The sequence below is a fragment of the Elephantulus edwardii genome, unplaced genomic scaffold (assembly GCF_000299155.1).
Source record: "Elephantulus edwardii isolate Elephantulus edwardi_28Jun2011 unplaced genomic scaffold, EleEdw1.0 scaffold00112, whole genome shotgun sequence".
Lineage (NCBI taxonomy): Eukaryota > Metazoa > Chordata > Mammalia > Macroscelidea > Macroscelididae > Elephantulus > Elephantulus edwardii.
Genome location: NW_006399862.1, coordinates 8219569 through 8228519, shown reverse-complemented (window position 1 = coordinate 8228519; position 8951 = coordinate 8219569).

Here is an 8951-nt window from a genome sequence, read left to right as displayed (position 1 = left end):
ACCATGGACTGCTAGGAAAACAAACAGATTTGTCCTGGAAAGGGTTAAACCGGGTGGCTCCTTGGAGGCAAGTATTCTGAGGCTCCATCTAACATACTTTGGACGTGTTGTGAGGAGAGACCGGTCCTTAGAGAGGGACATCATACTTGGGAGGGTGGAGGGACAGCACAGGAAAGGAAGGCCTTGTCTGAGGTGGATTGATTCAGTGACTGGGATAATTGGGATGGGAGTGTCAGAGGCAGTGTGATTGGCACAGGACAGAGTGGAGTTTAGAGCTGTTGTACATAGGGTCGCTATGAGTCGCAAGTGACTCGACGGCACATAACAACAACAACATAGAACAGGGTTCAAGCCTTTTGTTCATAGAGTTACTCTGAGTCGTACTCAACTTGATGGCACTTAACCAATGCTAAGTGAGACTAGTGTTATTATATTTTAGAGGAACATTCTTCTAAGTTAAACATCAACCTTCTGTCAATTTGCTGTACTGATGTAACCTGGATTTGCTGTGATGCTGAACTTTGCACCAGTGGGGTGTCAAAGCCATAACAGCTTCCCATGGTGGACAGTATTTGGGGAGCTCCCAGTTTTAAGACAGGTTTGGAAGCAGGAGTGGCATCAACTTCCAAAACAACATGCCTCTGGAAACTCTATGAACTTGGAAAAACAACGATAGTTATAGAAAGGCTTCAGGTCATGCTCAATTTGACAGGAATCAGCAACAACAGTAGAATAAAGAAATATACATTATATAAATAAAATAAAGAAATATGCATTAAGTTGATAATGGAAAGAATCTTATCATGAATTTTTTTTAGCATTTTATTAAGCCTTAGGTGATAGTTTACATAGCAAATGAGTTTCCTCTTCTGTTGTTCCATGACATTGGTTACAAACTGACCAATATGTCAGCACTTGCCATTTCTGTTCTCAAAGTTCCTTATTTCCAGTTTTCCTGGCTCTTTTCCCTTCTCATCTTGCTTTTTGTTATCATAGATCTTTAAGAACATATTTATTTTTTCTGTCACATTATAGTACTTTGAGCAGTGTTCAAAGAAGTTAAGTGTTAATAGCAATAATGACACTGTGGATTTGTGTAACTCTATCGGGAGCCCTTATGGCCTAGTCACTAGAGAGATTCTCTGCTAACCAAAAGACAGTCCTTCTCTGTTAGTTCAAACCCACAAGCTGCTCTGTGGGAGAAAGTTGTGTAATATCCTCCCTGTGTGAGGTCACCTATGGATTAGTACTGATTTGACTGCAATGGGTTTTTTTACTATAATTTATAAAATGCATGCACATAAATTATCTCATTGTTATCCAAATATTACAGAATACTACATCTCTTTTCTTATTCTAGATGAAGAAACACATCAACTATGAAAGGTTTAGGTATCTTTCCAAAATTCAGAGCTAGAAAACAGTTATGCAGATGACACTACCTGTATTATGCAGATAACACAACCTTGCATGCTGAAAATGGGAAAACTTGAAATGCTTGCTGCAGAGGATCCAAGAAAACAGCCTTGAATATGGGCTACATCTCAACATCAAACATCAAAAAACAAATAGACAACATCATGATACATATCATTGACTTCTTCTTGATTGCCTTTGCAATCAATACTCTAGGCACAGCAGCCAGGGATCAAAAGGTGTATTGCATTGGTCTTCTGCTGTCAGGAACCTCCCCAAAGTGATGACAAACAGTAATGTCAATTTGAAGTATAAGGTATACCTGTTCAAAACCATAATTTTCTCAATTGCTATGCAGCTGAAAGTTGAACAATGACTAAGGATGACAGAAGAAGAATCAATGCCTTTGAATTGAGGTGTGGAGAATAGTGCTGAATATCCATGGCCTGCATAAAGAACAAACAAATATGTCTTGGAAAAGGTAATGTACAGCCAGCGTGCTCCTTGGAGGCAAGAATTGTGAAGCTTTCATCTCATGTACTTTGGGCATATTGTTAGGAGGGGCCAGTTTTGGGGAAAAGATGTCATACTTGGAAAAGTGAAGGGTCAGCAAAGGAGGGGAAGACCCTCAATGAGATTGATTGGCACAGTCACTCTAATGGTCAGCTCAAATATGTCGGAGTTGATGAGGATGGCACAAGACAAGGCAGGGTTCAGATCTGTTGTTCATGGGGTCAACTCGACAGCACTTATCACCAACAGTAAGTAGTGGAAAGGATCTCTGGTGGCCTAGTGACTAAGTTGAGCTGCCAACCTAAAGGCATGACGTGAACTTCTAGCTCTTGTTAAGTCCCCTGACTTCTCCACAATATGGTCAAATTGAAAAGATGAAATATTAGTATCAAAACCTAACTAAGAGAAAAAAGGACTCAGCAACTGTTCCAGCTAAGGTTGTCATTATCTTATGAATGGCTGGACCTCATCAAGAAGATTCATCTGTTTAAAGACGGTGTAAAAGTCTATTTACTGAAGTGTTTCTATTCTTGCTTTATTATAGGCCATTGTGCTTATCAATTTTAGAACATTAAGCTTTGCTGAACTAGATTCTCATTAATAAATGTTAGCAAACAGTGAGAACATCTCTATTGTAAAACTGACATGCATCTTATTTAACATGTAGGATGACTAACATTGTATGCAAATTTATATTATGCAAATTCACTTAAGATCATACATGTTGTTGATGTTCTATGTCATTGATTCCATTTTCACTCATAATCATTCATTGCTGTTGTTGTTGTGTGCCATCAAGTTGCTTGCGACTCATAGCGACCCTATGCACAAGAGCCCCAAACCCTGTTCTATCCTGTGCCAACCTTACTGTCTCCAACACACTCACTCCCACCACCCCAATCACAGTATCAATCCATCTCATTGAGGGTCTTCCTCTCCTGAGTCATCTCCACTTTCCCAAACATGATGTCCCTCTCCAAGGACTAGTCCCTCCTTGCAACATGCCCAAAGTATGTCAGACAAAGCCTCAGAGTCCTTGCCTCCAAGGGGAAGCCTGGCTTCACCCTCTTCAGGACAAACCTGTTTGTTCTCCTAGCAGTCCATGGTATATTCAACACTCTTCTCCAGCACCATAGCTCACTATGGATAGCATCACTATCCAACTCTCTGGTGCATAGCATGTAATTGCGAAGATGATAGCCCAGATCAGGTGCACTTTAGTCTCCAGCCTGACGTAGTTGCTCTTCAGTATTCTGAAGAGGCCCCTCACAGCTGCCTTTTCCAGAGCAATTTGTTTCTTGATTTCCTGGCTGCTGGTACCAAGAGTATTTATTGACTGTGGAGCCAATCTCTTCACCATCCATACTGATGCTGCCAATTGGCCCAGTGGTGAGAATCTTTGTTTTCTTGATGTTGAGCTTCATTCCATATTGAAGGCTGCAGCCCTTGACCTTCTTTCTGCAGCAAGTGCTTCAGATCCTCCTCAGTTTCAGCAAGGAGGGTTATGTCTTCCGTATAACACAGCTTGGTGATGACTCTTCTACCAATTCTGATGCCATATTCCTCCACGTACAGCCCAAGCGTTCCAGATGATCTATTCTGCATACAGACTGAAAAGGTATGGAGACAGAATGCATCCCTGGCAGATTCCCTTCTTGATTTTGAACCATGTGGTTCCTTGCTCTGTTCTGAAGACTGCCTCTTGATCCAAGCATAAGTTTCACATAAGCACAATCAAATGTTCTGGGATTCCCGTTCTTCTCAGAGTCAGCCATAGCTTGTTGTGATCCATGCAGTCAAAAGCCTTTGCATAGTCAATAAAGCACAGATAGACATTCCTCTGATACTCTCTGCTTTCTGCCAAGATCCAGCTAACATTAGCTGATATTAATGATATTGTTTGATAATTTCCACACTCTGCTGGATCACCTTTCTTTGGAATGGGAACAAATATATATCTTTTCCAATCAGTTGACCAACTGATTGTCCTCCAGATTTCTTGGCACAACTTAATGAACACATCCAGGGCAGCTGTTTGTTGAAATATATCAATTGGTATGACCCCTATAAACTTTCCTACAAAACCTAATCACTAGGTCTTTTCTCTGTGGATGCATTGATAAATTCAAACTTAGACCTAACCTGCTAGTTATCAATCAAATCATTAGCCATTGTATTATCAAATCTCCTTATAACCATAATACAGCCTTTTAAATATACTGTATGTTAGTTTCTGATCAGTTGTGAAATCATGGTGCCATTGTCATTAAGTATTGTCAAGTCAGGTACAACTCATAGTGACCCTGTGAACATCAAATATGAAATTTTTCCTATTCTGTGCCATCTTCATCATTTCTGCCACCTAGAGCCCATTGTTAAAGTCACTGTGTCAATCCATCTTGGTAAAGATTTCCCCTCCTTCTCTTTACTGCACAGGATGCCTTTCTCCAAGACATTGGTCCTTATAACATGCCCAAAGTATATGCCACAGTTACTCTCCAAAGAGAAATAACTTTGCCCCAAAGTTCAGAGATGCTTAATATTTTGCCTTGGTAAGTGCCCTCAAAGTATTTCTGAATCAGTAAAAGGATGAAGTGCTTCCCAGTCCTGAGCCATCCTCACAATCGCTGCTGCTTCTGAGCTCATTGCTACAGTCATTATGTCAGCACATCTAATTAAAGGCCTTTTTTCATTTTTACTAACCAAAAGAACTTTCCCAAGCATGATGTCTTTCTCCAGGTTCGACTCCTCCACATGCCATGTGTGAAGTACATGAGATAAACTCCCACCATTTTCCTCTCCAAAGAGTGTTCTGGATACACTTTTGCCAAGTTATAGCTTATTTTTTTTCATCAGTCCATAGTATAATTAATATTTTTTGTCAACACTACAATCCTAAGGCATCAATTCTGCTTTGGTTTTCCTTAATCATTGCCTATCTTTCACATTGAAAATTAAAAATATAAAGCAATTGAAAACTACTATGTATGGTTCATCTTAATCCTAAAAGTGACACCCTTCTTTACTGCTTTCAAGAGATCCTTGATATCAGATTTACCATGGAAGTACGTCATTTGATTTCTTGACTATTGCGTCTGTGGATTTTTGTGTTTGTGGCTTTAAGCGCAATGAAATTCTTTACAACAATTTTTTTTCAATCTTCAATCTTAATATGATTTTACTTAATGGTCCAATTGTGAAGTCTTTTGTTTATGTTGAGGCACATCCATAGTAAAGACGAGTAAATATTGATCTTCACTAGCAAATATTTCAAATCGTCACCTTCTGCCAGGAAAAGTTGTGGCATCTGCGTATTGCAGGTTGTTAATGCATTTTCCCTCAATCCTGAAGAGAGCTCTGGAAGCCAGTGGTAAGATACTGTACTGCAATACCCAAGGCACATAGTTCAAATCCACCAGCTGCTCAGTGGGAAAAGGTTGGGAAATCTCCTTCTGTGAAATTCACTGTCTCTGAAAACTTGCTGGAGGATCAGCTATGGATTCATTTAGAATCGATGGCACACAACACTAAAAAATATTGATATTAGAGTCTTTGTCAAATGGTCCAGTTTAAAGAAGATTAAACCACTCTCAGGGTATGGGCTGCTGATTTAGGAAAGAGGACCAATAAATAAAAGTTACTTCTGCAAACATCAAGAACATTTCTGAAGAAAGAAGTCAGCAATAAAACAAAGAGCAAAAGAAAGAAGAGAAAGAAGCAGGAAGTAAGGGAAGAATTGTCACACACGTGTTCTGATAATTTCTTTGGGAAATGAGCCTTGGTTTATTCAAATCATGCATTATAAGGTTTTTAGAGCAATTCCCTCCATAAAATATAATTTCTTCTTATAAATTAAAGATTTCAGATATTGTGGAGAGTGGACAACAGGAAGATTTGACTCACAATCTGAAGAAGACACAAGATTGAAATGAAGCTTTGAGATAATCTCCTTCAACTAACTCTGAGGAAATACACGAAATCTCTAGAACATAACCTCAAAGTGGCCAAACTGATTCTAAGGTCATTGGGTCAATACAGATTTTGAGCTTACAAAGTACTTCCATATGCATAATTGCATTTAATTTTCACAATAACACTGTGTGCAAAAAGGAATTAACATTTCTTTTAGAAAGAGAAAAATAAGAACTTCAGTAGTTTATGTGAATTCCTTATAGAAAATAAAAAAACTAATTAGAGACAGGTATTATTATATCCAATTCAGTTCTTATTTCCTATTAACTGTACTGGTGGCCTAGAAGCTGGTGGCAAGAAGCTGTGCTGCAATCCCTAAAGTACACAGTGTGAATCCACCAGCTTCTCCACAGAAGGATGGGCAATCTCTTGCCCAATATACTGTTTATCTTTTAAATACTCATCATACTTTGTCTCAGGCCATCCAGTGAGTTTTCCTCATTGAATGTGAGACAGAGTCCCACTGAGCTGTTACAAATGCCAAAGGGCCTCTCCTAAAGGATTTGACTGTGGCAGCCAATCTAAGCTCACTTAATTAATGCTGCTTACATTCTTGGTGGATTTTACAAAGTAAAAATAGATTTGTCTTGATCCTTTTTTTTTTAAATAGCCTTGTTTTATGCAAGCGCCAGCTCTGAAAACTGTAATCAAGGGATATTAGCCCAGTCCTGACCCATCAATATTAAATCTTTTGCATAGAAGCAGATGGAGTCCAGGGTGTGTGCACCAGGAGTTGTGGGGTTTTTTTTTTTTCTTAGTACAAGTGTTTAATCTCAATGCCTAATAAATTATGTGTACTTTTCCCCCCCTCTCACTCTTTTACCCTCTGCTTAAGTAGCTTTGTCCTAGAAGTTTCCTTCACCATTAGCACATTTGTTTGTTTAATATATAACAATGGGCTCCTCGGTGAGAATGATTATGTTTTTCTGTAGGCTAATGGAGAAGAGGTAGAGAAAAAAAGAGAGGGGAGGATAAGGTTAATATTGTTAATTACACTATCATTAAAGATTTATAAGAGCCAAAGGGAATATGAAAAGAATGATTAAAGTGAACAGAAAAAGAAGAAGGGGGAAAAGGAAAACAGCTCAGATAATAAGCAAAGAATGACAATGAAGTCTCAGACAATGGTTTAATAACCATTTTTGAAGGGGCTATTCTTTGCTAGTGAGCACTGGTAGCCTGGTAAGGTGTAGGGCTGCCCACTCAAAGGTTCATGGTTCAAGTATACCAACTTCTGTATAAGAGAAAGATGGGCAATCTTCTCTCATGAACTTTATAGCCTCTGAAAACCTATGGGAGGGTCAGCTATGAGTTAGTTCTGACTTGATTGTACATAATACCAACAATATTACTTGCTAGGCATTACTCATATTTATCGAGGGGGAAAAGATGGACAATCTCCTCCCATGAGATTCACTGCCTCTGAAAACTCACTGGAGGAGGGTCAGCTCTGAGTCCGTTCAGACTCAATGGTACACAACAACAACTATAGTGACTTACTGTTGTTTGCTGACTTATAAAGACCCTGCACACAGGAGATCTGAACTTATCTGCATCATCCTCATGATCTCTGTTATGCTTGAGCCCACAGTTACAATTACTACTATATCAATTAATTGTGTTGAGGGCCTTCTTCTCTTATCTTCTTTGATTGCCCACTTTTCCCACCATGGTATCTTTTTCGAATAACTAGTCTCATATTCGTTATCTCTTTTTTGCAAATGAGGGAGTTGAAATTTAGCCTAAGGCAGCAGAGCTGAAATGTTGCTGGAGCTGGGATTTGCTTATCTCCTATCCATCATTCCACTATCTCCAAGGCTTTTAGGGAGAAAAGGGAAAAATGAATGGGGGGGGGGGAAGTAACAACCAGTCATTTCATTCTCCATATGTGCCTATATCTCAAGAGTGATATGTAGGCTCCAGAAATTTCCCCTCCGAGATCAGATGCCTAGACAAAATAAAACAAAACAAAGCAGTAGATGTTCAAGTCTGTTAATAATTTTCAAAGTTGCAAAGAATACAAGAGTGTTAACCACAGGGAAAATAAAAACAATAATAGTTGTTCCTTCATTTTGACTCAAAATTGTCAACAAGTATTGTCAACACGATTGAATTGTGAGAACGTTGTTGTTAAAGTTGTTGTTATGGGCTGTCAAGTAGAGTATGACTCTTAGTGACCCTATGAACAACTGCACTGGACCTTGACCTATCCTAAGCCAACCTCATCTTCTCTGACACACGTGAGCTAATAACCACAGTCCCTGTGTCAATCCATCTTATCCAAGGTCTTCTCTTGCCCTGACCTCCTGCTCTTTCAAGCAGGATGTCCTACTCCAAGAACTTTGAGAGTACAATAAATATGTAAACAAAGATCTTATTCTCTGTATATGTTAGCTTTTCATTTAGATCATTCCTTATTGTAGACTCAAGCCTTTTCTAAATACTGAATAATTCACAAGTAATTAGTCAGTAAATAACTTCAGATCTTCATTACTAGATTCTGAAGTAGGTAAATAGGGTGTTTTGTATGGTGATATAAATTAGCACAATTCCCAGGGCTTTTAAGGCCAGAGAAAATCCCACAGGTCTAAGGTAAACCTCTTAAGCAGTAAAGGAAATACTTTCCTTAACGCAGCAGAGAACAGCTGTCCTTGGAAAAGGATGTTCCTTCAATTTGTAATGCTAAAATTTGAGAAATATGACTTCATAGTAACCACCAAAGTATTTTTATTAGCTTGCCTACAACTGGATATACATTATGTTTCTTTCAGTGATGTTGTATTTTACACAATTACATTTATGCAATAATTTGTCTGCATTGTTTCATTCACGTGCATTTTTATGCAATTATTTCTATGGGGCAACTGAGGTTGAGCTTTCAAGTATGGAAATACAAAGGAGGAGTAACAGTTGTAAGCAGACACTAGTGATGGGACATGGAATGTGAGAACCATGAATGTTGTTTTTGTTGTTGTTGTTATGTGCCGTCGAGTCGTTTTCGACTCATAGCGACCCTATGCACAACAGCCCTAAACCCTGCTCTATCCTGC